Consider the following 10447-nt stretch of genomic DNA (forward strand, 5'->3'; position numbering starts at 1 on the left):
TTTCGGACAAACGGTCATCAATTCATGGGACAGAGAGACAGACCTGGCAGTGTTGGGCCCGGAAGTCCAAAGAAATCAGGAAGGTCGTGAGCTCTGATTGGTGGGAGGTCAGCTGATCCTTCTCCATGTGACCAACCTGCTCTTTCAAGATGCCCATCAGGGGAACAAGCTGGCTGTGTGAAAATGAAACACTCATAATTGTACCAAATCAATACCGTACATGACCACACAGTGTGAACACGTTATCCATTATGTATTTACTCCATCCTTACATATCACACAGGCTACTGCAGGTTAGGCACCACATACCTGTTTGGAGTCCATCTTATTCTAGTACTTTTTCGAGGGTTGGCAGCAGGACCCTGGGAGGGAACCTTGGTGGCCACGGTGGTCCTGAGGGAGGCCAGTCACACGGCCAGCTGTGGGGTGGTGGTGGCCTTCTCTGCCACCCGCCTCAGTCGAGCCACATTACGCTGTTACACCGGCACATAATTTCAGTATAACACGTTCCATTAGATGTATTATGTAAAAAAATATATATTTAAACAGAAGGATGTTTGTATATGGAATAGTAGACGTTACCTGCAGCGGTGTCCTTTTGTCCCGGTTGATGAAGTGAGGCAGGGTCTCAGTGACGCGTTGCAGGGCTGTGACGGCACTCAGCATGTAGACCTCATTAGCAGAGAGGAAAGAGGTGATGTCTAGAGTCTGCAGCACTGCAGGCATCAGCCTGACAAAACAAGAGGAGGGGAAGGAGACTACGGTCACCAACAGTGACTAGTATACCTATGGTGTATTATGTGTCAACATTTTTGGGGACAACCTGACAAGTTCTATTCAAGTGTTTGTAGGAAAATATGAAATATGAGTAATTGAGCTGCCAAATGCACTGGTCTGAACTGTGCTGCCTGTATCTACTGTAAACACAGAAATGTAGTCTGTGTACCTGGGTAGTTGTGGGATAGCGAGGGCCTTCACAGTGCTGGCCACCTCCTTCATATATACACACACGTTCAAAAGTTTGGGGTCACTTAGAAATGTCCTTGTTTTTTAAAAAAGCAAATTTTTTGTCCATTAAAATAACATCAAATTGATCAGAAATGCAGTGTAGACATTGCTAATGTTGTAAATGACTATTGTAGCTGGAAACGGCTGATTTTTAATGGAATATCTACATAGGCATACAGAGGCCCATTATCAGCAACCGTCACTCCTGTGTTCCAATGACACGTTGTGTTAGCTAATACAAGTTCATCATTTTAAAAGGCTAATTGATCATTAGAAAACTTTCTTCTGAAACTTGTCAGTCTATTCTTATTCTGAGAAATTAAGGCTATTCCATGCGAGAAATTGCCAAGAAACTGAAGATCTCGTACAACGCGGTGTACTTCTCCCTTCACAGAACAGCGCAAACTGTCTCTAACCAGAATAGAAAGAGGAGTGGGAGGCCCTAGTGTCTAGTTTGAGAAACAGACACCTCACAAGTCCTCAACTGGCAGCGTCATTGAAATAGTACCCGCAAAACACCAGTCTCAACGTCAACAGGGAAGAGGAGACTCCGGGATGCTGGCCTTCTAGGCAGAGTTCCTCTGTCCAGTGTCTGTGTTCTTTTGCCCATCTTAATCTTGTCTTTTTATTGGCCAGTAAGATATATGATCTACAGACAATTCCTTCAACCTCATGGCTTGGTTTTTGCTCTGACATGCACTGTCAACTGTGGGACCTTATATAGACAGGCGTGTGCCTTTCCAAATCAGGTGCTCCAATCAAGTTGTAGAAACATCTCAAGGATGATCAATGGAAACAGGATGGACCTGAGCTCAAGTTCGAGTCTCATAGCAAAGGGTCTGAATACTTAGGTAAATAAGGTATGTTTTAATTTCTTTATAAATTTGAAAAAATGTCAAATAACCTGTTTTCGCTTTGTCATTATGGGGTATTGTGTGTCGATTGATGAAAACATTTTATTTAAATACATTTTAGAATAAGGCTGTAACATTAATCAAATGTGGAAAAAGTCAAGGGGTCTGAATATTTTCCGAATGCACTGTATCATGCTTACCAAAACTCCATATAATTAACATCCATAGCTTATTAGATGATGAGTGGAAGTGAGACAATGGGACAGGTCGTAGCTATCCAACGTCACTGACCGCTAGTTCGTTGACTTAGTGGTGTTGTTGATGATCTGAAAGCGCTAGGCGTCGTCCAGATGTGATGTTGGCGCCCATGAACGTGAAGATGGCCTTAATGATGTGCAGGACTTTCTCCTGGAAAAGGATGGGGCGGAGTCAAGAGGTCATTGGCACACTTGACTGGAAAAAGCTATCTAATAGCTGAGAAATGGTTCTGTGATGGCTGAGATGCTCCATGTTGAACTCATCCAGCACATCTGTGTGTGGAGGACAAAATAGTCAGTCACACACACAACCCCTAAAAGCCTCGGGGGTGCTCCTGGGCTAAAGCAGGGTCTCTCCGTCTCTTCACCTTTGCTGACGGGTCCTCCGTCGGGGGAGAGCTTCTGTCAGACGTTGAACAGACATGGCCTACATGCTTGGCGTACTCTAGGTTGTCTTGCTCCACGGTTGACGTCTCCAGGCACCTGAGTGGCCAGAGAGAAACATCACTTGGTCTATGTCCCAACATCCATTGTAGTATTCTAAATAGTATGCTAGTGTAGGTAACTGGACACATGGCTGGCCTAGCTAAGGCCAAGGCACTGAGAGACAGCATGGCTGGTTGTACCTAAGAGAGGATGCTGAAGAGAGCGGGAACTAGCATCTGAGGCCTCTGCAACTTCTTCTTGTGCTGTAGCAGCTCTAGGATGAGAGTCACCCTCTCCCAGGACACAGCGCCCTCTTCTGGCACTGGCTGAGAAGTGTCCTGGCCTTCCTATATAAAAGGCACAGAAACACAGTGACTCAAGTCAAATTGCATTGCAACCATTGAGGTTATTGTATCTAGCTAGGTCTTATTGTAGGCCCAGTTAGAGTAGATGTTCCTCACCTCTGCAGCATCTTGCTCCTGCGGGTCTAGCTCGTTAGCCACTAGCATGCCATCCACAGCACTCTACAGTGAGAGGATAGCATTAGCATCTAGTGCGGTGCTAGTAGATGCAGTATGCAAAGGTTCCTCCTCACCCGTTTGAAGACACTGACAACGGTCTGGGCACAGACAGCACTCCTGCTCTCCACCAGCAGGTCAAACCCCCAGGAGTCTCTGCTGGACCTTCTCATCTCACAGGGCTGAGTAGAATGCCTTGGAGATGTGACAACAACAGGGTCATGTTCAGTGTGAGCAAATGGGAGAAAACATTTTGAAACAGATTTTTTTTTTTTTTTTAAAGAGGGTTGTCATTGGAGAATTTTCTGAACGTTTCATTCAATTTTTCTGTTTTGTTCCTACAATATTGGAAATAAGTAGAATACAGCTATTGCATCACAGAGTATGCTGCTACAGTAGCGTACCTGTTATAGGGCGATGATCTGGAAGCAGGGGATATCAGGGTAAGGGTTTAGACACCGTGCCCAGGGCCTCGATGAAGAGCTCCATGCAGGCCTGGTCCTTCACCAGGTGGTGGGGGGCTGCCTGTTCATTGTACTTCCCCAGGACCAGCTGCGTGAGCAGGGCCTTTGTCCTTTAGAATGATGGGTTTCTCCGGCCCGCTCTGCTCCAGCAGGCTCCGGCATTAGAACAGACGGCACAGACTGAGGAGAAAAGGAGACAGGAATATAAAATATATGGCTTTACAAAAACCACCCAGATAAGAGCTCCCATATAAAGAGCCCTCCGAGTTTTTTCAATCTTTCATATTCCAGCAAGGACTTCTTAAATGTCTGTTGTCACTCCCTGTCCACTCACCTCTCCCAGAGCCCTCAGTATGGTTTTGGAGGTGTAGGCAGGGCAGCTGGCCACCGAGCAGCAGCTCCTCCAACCCCACTAGCAGGTCTTGTCCCGGGCCTTGCCTGTCCCAGTTACAGCCTCCTCACAGAACTTCCCCATGGCCTACAGAAACACATTGATTTGGAAAGAGTGTGTATAATAACATTTCATGTCAATATAAGACAAAAGAGGTGTGTGTTTAGGATTTATTTTGATACTTTGTACCAACAATGCTTAATTGAGAATACAAATTAAGTATTTACTTGTGTCTCACCCTCACCCGCCTGTCGATGGTGGGGTGAAAGGTAGCATTGTAGCATACCTAGAGGAACGATGGACTATCCTTCGAGTGAGTTGAGTGAAGCATCCGTCTGTGCACTGAAATCCAGTGTGTAACATATCAAGTTTCAGTACCTAGAAGAGTAGCGTCCTCAGGGCCCTGAAGCTGGCTGCAATGGGCCCCTGGCTTGCCCCAGTGACGATGACATCAAACATACGACACAGCAGATGGCGGTAGCAGCACGTGTTGCTGTCCAGCTTCTCTGGGTTCCACCATGACTCACTTGACAGGAAATCCAGACAGGAAGCAAGCCGTCTGTCAGCCTCTTTCCTTCTTACTCAGTGTGTGACCAAGTGGCTAAAGTAACTGGTGATATCCAGGCCTTTACTTGAACATGATGAAAAACAATATGCAGCCAATTGCTTTCGAAAAAGGAACATTTTTGAAGGAAGCGTTGTGGCACTTGAGGCTGGATAGGAGTCCTCTAAGCAGGGACACCAGCAGCAACCCATACGCCGTCTCTCTGCCCTACCCTCTACAGGTACTCTTCCATGAATATCCTCCTGCTGCAGGCAACAAGAGGAAAAGATGGTAAACCATTTCAGACCAATTTCAACAGTACAGAAAAGCATACAAAGGGTTAAGGAATTGGAGGATGAAAATCGTAGAAAGACGTAACGTAAATATCCCTAAAGGAAACTTCTGATTTATGTAGTTGTACAAACTGCCACCCCACTCACCTGAGGCTTGTCTTTCTGGGTAAGTTCCAGTATTGCAGGCTCCAGCAGGGAGTAGACACACTGGGCAGTGTGGAGGTGCTGGGTCTCACTCATGTCCCCCAGGCCCTGCAGTAAGGTCTGGCTCAGCACCATGAACACTGCCCTCTCCCGCAGGCTGTCCCGCTACCATCCCAGCCAGCTAGAAGACATGCAAATGAGGTCAAGGGTGAGTTGTGTTACTTATGACAGTTTCCTCTTGAAACCAGCATGTTAATCCAAATTTCGAGCCGCAAAAAGGGATATTACCTAAGCTAGGTCGCGGAGATCCAAAAATCATCATATCAGTTTCAGGAAAGCAAGGCAGGTTTGTTTCAATGGTACTTTGGATACGCCAACAAATGTTTACTAATCACTCATAGCATTGCGTTTGGAGAAGGGGTCCATGTTAGACAGGTTCTTGGTCAGTGTTGAGATGCTGGTTGGCTGAGTAATCCTCTCCATCACGTCGTTGAGTGCTGAGAGCAGATATAGGACGTAGTTAGTACACAGACAACCTTAGTGTCAGGAAGTCAATAATCCTAACAAGCAGAACTTTATATTAGTGGCATTAAGTTTAGAGTACACCTGATCCCTCTATTTACAAAAGTTTCCTCCATAGCATTCTCAGTAAGCCATTTCCAAGTGTTATCAAAGACAAAATAAATGACCTTTATTGTGAAACTCCATGTTCTTATGTGTTTACCATGGGCCCAGCCCTGAGTGCAGTAGGGCTGGTATAAGAGGGTGGAGACTGGGCCACACAAGTGGCCGTCTGGGGGGTCGGGCAGGGCCGAGGTGACCACAAGGAAGGGCAACAGATCCCCTACGACACGAGCCCTCAGGTCAGAGATCCCCTCAACCAGTCTGGGTTCCTCCAGAACCCTCACTGCCTCCTTCGACTGTGGACACCTATGAGGAAGCACATGGAACCCATTCACTATCATACTATTGATATGGAGATATCTGGGGAATCGATGTACAGTTCAATAAGGTGAGAACAGTACTAACCAGTTCCCAGCCTTTGAGAGGTCTACGCATGGCAGCAGTGAGTAGACATGAAACAGTGTCCTCTGGATCAAGAAAGAGCTGAGGAGGATATATAGGATAAATTAGGTTTAATCCTAGTAGATTCCAATATGAACGTACCTTAAAGTCTGATGTTCCAGCCACTCACCTCCAGAGCCTTCAAAGCTGCAGCCACAACCTCGGGGACGTCCTCCTTCATGCGCTCCAACAGAGCCTCGTTTAGGAAGGCCAGGTCAAAGCCCTACTGTCTCAAGGTGACAATTCCCAATAGCTGTTCCACAGCCGTGTGCCTCAGGGAGGGGAGCGGGTGCTTCAGGCTCAGCAGGAGGGAGTTGTCTCGAGTCCCTGAGGATCTGCAGTCAAAAGACAGCAGAGGGTAAGAAAAAGGAAGAATCACATAATGGCTTTGAGTAGGGTGAACTGATCCTATAGTTAGTCAGATGCAGGTATAGCACTGCTATTCACTAGGCTTAGGCAATATAGCGTTTATACCGGGGTATTTCGAAATACCAACGGAATGATTTTTTAATACCGTAAAAATAATTAAGTATTTTAAATGTTTTGGGTTGGGGGCACCCCCGCCTAGCGAGGGCTGCATGCTACACCACTGTTTATAACTATAAGTTAAGTATAACTATAAGAAATCTAAGATGTGTCATAAATTATATCCAGTGCAGGCTTCGGTTATGCATTTGGTTTGCTAACTTGCTAGCTAAGTGTCTAGATTTCAAGATCAATCTTCTTGGTTAGAGCAGAGACATTGAATCCCCTCTTGGATCAAGATCCCTGTTGCCTCAGTTTTTTTTATAGCTCCCCTTGTGTGCACATTTGGTAATACTGTATACCCCGGTATGGTACAAAAGACGGTATGAAGGTATGAACATCTGGATACCGCACAACCCTCTACTCACCAGTGCTGGAGGTGACAACGGCGTGAACCAGGTGAGGCAGCAGGTAGCACAGTTAGGGTGGACGCATGGAAAGAGAAAATCACGTGAAGTTGGGCAGTTTCCAGAATTTTCTGAAAATGCCTGCAGAAATGACTAGCAGGTCAAGATGAGGCTCTGTGCTTGATACTTGAGGAAACATGGAGATGTAAAGCAGTGTATTGGGTTTACCTTGATTGACTTAGTGACCAGGATGTAGATGAAACTCATGAAGCCCAAGTCTTTGTAACAGTCAGTGATTAGGGTTCCTCTGGCCAAGGGAACTCCTGGTTTCTGTCAGGAAATTAAGATCTATTGATCTTTGATAATATATGATATGCCGTTTAGCAGACGCCTTTATCCACAGGGACATAGTCATAAGTGCATACCTTTTACGTTTGGGTGGTCCCGGGAAACGAGCCCACAATCCTGACGTTACAAGCGTCATGCTCTATCAACGGAGCCATACAAGACCATTGATGACATGCTGATCATGTAATGAAAAATAATAACAAATCTGTCAACTTCCAATAGTTATGTTCATAAATCATATAACAATTACCTGAAGCCCCTCCAGCCAATTCCATAGGTTAGTGGGGTCCTTTAACTGAATGACTGACAAACACCTTAGTCTCGTAATAAGGGCAAAACACAGGAAAGCAGGCTCACCCCATTATACAGGTGGATGTGGAATCTGTGAGGGCTACAGGAAAGAAATACCAGTAGACAAAATGTCAACCTATTTTCAGTCTACATTAAGCTTTCATAGCAGTGAGACAACTTCAGTTCTCAGAAGTACTAAAAACAACCCCTCTGACAAGTTATCTTTGGGGGGGCTGTGTATAAGCCACTCTATGCACTTCTGGGCAGGCTTGAGCAGGAAGTATGGAGACAGCCGTGTGAGAAACAGTAAGATGCCTGCGTCCGGTTTCTCGTTGACCTCCTTGGACTGGACACCACGCTCCAGGCACACCGAGGCTTGGCTGAAGAGGGTCAACGAGGAACTCACTGAACGCAGGCTCGATGCTCAGGAGTTCCTCAAGCCCTATGCACCCTGGGAACATGCAGGAGAAAAGGCAGAGGTAAGGAAAAGCAAGACATTAACAGTAGGCACATCAACTTACAACATTCTTCTTCTGTGGATTTTATGGCAGACTACAACCCCAAAAGGTGTATTGCCGCCACCAACTGGACAGGATTGGGGGGGGAAACAAGGTTAAAATAAAACCCATGTGAGATGGTTTTCCCTAACTTAATCCACCAAAAATAAAACAATAAAAATAAAACATTTACAAAACCAAAACCCACACTTCTTCCTTCCTTTCAAATCTCCATATCTCCCTTCTATGACCTGAGAGGGTGGTACGTCTTGTGTCAATAGTCCATGCATCCCCTCCGTCGAGAACTCTGAGTCCCAGGAACCGTTCTGCCTCATCCACAATTTTATCTATTTTCCTGGACTTCCTCTCCACCTTCGCAATGGCATTAATCACCATAGCTATAAAGGCCACAAAGTCCACCTTCTTAATCTTTAACATTTCTTGGTCCTGCTGTTGAACGGCAACCCCTCCAGCCTTCCGTGAAGGCCTATCCACCACCATGGACTCAGGAGCACCACTCAAACTCTCAATCCTTTTAACAGCTGCTGCAAATGAAAAACTCTGGACAGCCCTGACTTTGGCCTCCTCATTCTCTTTCACCCTTGTGGGGCATTCCAAAGACGTGGCTTCATGGTTCCCACCGCAATTACAACATGTGTGAGGATTGAAAATATGCTTGGCCTATAATGGGGGTGTCTGTGTGTGTGTGTGCTGGAAGTAACATGTTGCCCCAGATAGTGTGCTGAGAAGCTGTGGTTAACCTTGAGCGGGAACAGTATGTTTTCTTTGCAGGTGTAAATAGCTCAACAATGTTGCAGAACCGTCTGTGTTAAGTGAGGACACGAAAAGCAGGAACCAAGCTTGTGTGACCTCAGTGTCTTGGGTGTGGGCGCGTAATCTACACAGCAACAGCGTCGGACAGTTGGAGCGCCAGGGGCTGGGACCAGCCTGTGCGCCAGCGATAGGCTGAGTAAAGTCTAAACCACACTTAGCCTCTACTCTGACAGGCCAGCTCCGAAGCGGGAACTAACTCTGTCAGAAGTATATTAGATGAACTTTGTCAGGAAACAAGTCAGTTCTCTGTTCTGCCCTGCGTGGTGATACAGAGAACCCGTATATACTAAAATTGCATTTACCATTTATCGCTTGAGTTTAATAAAAATACTTAAAGTATATTCGGTGACTCTGAATCACATTTTATCCTGATACCAGATTTGATTGACGCAACCCTTTGCACATGTCACATTTTCAAAACTTTTAAAACACATGATATTATCTTTTCAGCAACTTGGACATCTCGGCTTCACCCTTCTGCAAACACTTGAAACATGTCCAAAAGTTTTACAGTCACACTATTCTTGGAACCTATAATCTGACTTTGTAGTTTATATATCCCAACTGCACTGGAGTAGGGGGAGACCATATCAAAAAATACAAGAACAGAACTTTTTCTTCATTCACCACACGATTCATCCGACAAGCATCAATCACTCCAGGAAAATGTTAAATCTCTGCAACATCGACTTCCCACGAAACGCCATAAATTACGACCTTAACAGTTGCGCTTTTCGGGCGAGACGCAAAACTATCTCCTTCTGATCCTTTACCCAGCACTCTCTCCACCAGTTTGGATATCTCAAATGGTTTCTTCAAAATTGGTAATCCAGCCTGCTGCTCCAAAAACATACTCCTACAAGATAAGGGGCATTTCCATCACTGTATGCTACTTTGCTCCGTTTCTTATATTCAAATTCTCCTTGATTCCCCACCATTATATTTACGCTCCACATCAGCCATCTTTTCAGCTGGCTGCCAGCCTAGCCTATGCTAGCTAATAAACTTCCAGCTTTGACAACAGTAGTTATTCGCTACTACATTACTCAGGCCAATTCTAACGGTATTTTATTTCCGATTCACGAAATGTACTTCAAAATCAAAGTGGCCAAACCACAACCATTATCTATTTCTTAAGTTAAAATATATATATATACTACACTGCTCAAAAAAATAAAGGGAACACCTAAACAACACAATGTAACTCCAAGTCAATCACACTTCTGTGAAATCAAACTGTCCACTTAGGAAGCAACACTGATTGACAATACATTTCACATGCTGTTGTGCAAATGGAATAGACAAAAGGTGGAAATTATAGGCAATTAGCAAGACACCCCCAAAAAAGGAGTGATTCTGCAGGTGGCGACCACAGACCACTTCTCAGTTCCTATGCTTCCTGGCTGATGTTTTGGTCACTTTTGAATGCTGGCGGTGCTTTCACTCTAGTGGTAGCATGAGACGGAGTCTACAACCCACACAAGTGGCTCAGGTAGTGCAGCTCATCCAGGATGGCACATCAATGCGAGCTGTGGCAAAAAGGTTTGCTGTGTCTGTCAGCGTAGTGTCCAGAGCATGGAGGCGCTACCAGGAGACAGGCCAGTACATCAGGAGACGTGGAGGAGGCCGTAGGAGGGCAAC

General features: G+C 45.5%; 1 protein-coding gene, 1 long non-coding RNA gene and 1 pseudogene across 9 annotated transcripts in view; all 3 read right to left on the bottom strand.

Moving 5' to 3' along the window:
- Positions 1-4575, bottom strand: part of LOC129833978 (arginase-1-like) — a 17549-nt gene extending 12974 nt beyond the window's left edge. For 2 of the 8 annotated variants that reach the window (XM_055899074.1, XM_055898910.1), the window contains exons 1-10: positions 4146-4575; positions 3862-4005; positions 3468-3707; positions 3007-3258; positions 2746-2892; positions 2488-2602; positions 2154-2270; positions 583-730; positions 310-473; positions 44-173 (exon numbers count right to left, since the gene is read on the bottom strand). The gene's annotated coding sequence lies outside the window, so the exon portion shown is untranslated. Of the gene's footprint in view, positions 1-43; positions 174-309; positions 474-582; positions 731-2062; positions 2393-2487; positions 2603-2745; positions 2893-3006; positions 3259-3467; positions 3708-3861; positions 4006-4145 lie in introns of all 8 variants that reach the window. The other 6 variants (XM_055899236.1, XM_055899395.1, XM_055899312.1 and 3 more) reach the window with 6 other exon arrangements.
- Positions 4576-4994: 419 nt separating this feature from the next.
- On the bottom strand, positions 4995-6830 carry LOC129840405 (HEAT repeat-containing protein 1-like; annotated as a pseudogene).
- A 25-nt stretch (positions 6831-6855) lies between these two features.
- Positions 6856-7627, bottom strand: LOC129834549 (uncharacterized). The gene is made up of 3 exons (XR_008756280.1): positions 7542-7627; positions 7262-7359; positions 6856-7166 (listed from the first exon to the last, which is right to left on the bottom strand). It is a non-coding gene; the product is annotated as an uncharacterized LOC129834549 (long non-coding RNA).
- Between the last annotated feature and the right edge of the window lie 2820 nt (positions 7628-10447).

The sequence above is a fragment of the Salvelinus fontinalis genome, chromosome 1, assembly GCF_029448725.1.
Source record: "Salvelinus fontinalis isolate EN_2023a chromosome 1, ASM2944872v1, whole genome shotgun sequence".
NCBI classification, from domain to species: Eukaryota; Metazoa; Chordata; class Actinopteri; order Salmoniformes; family Salmonidae; genus Salvelinus; species Salvelinus fontinalis.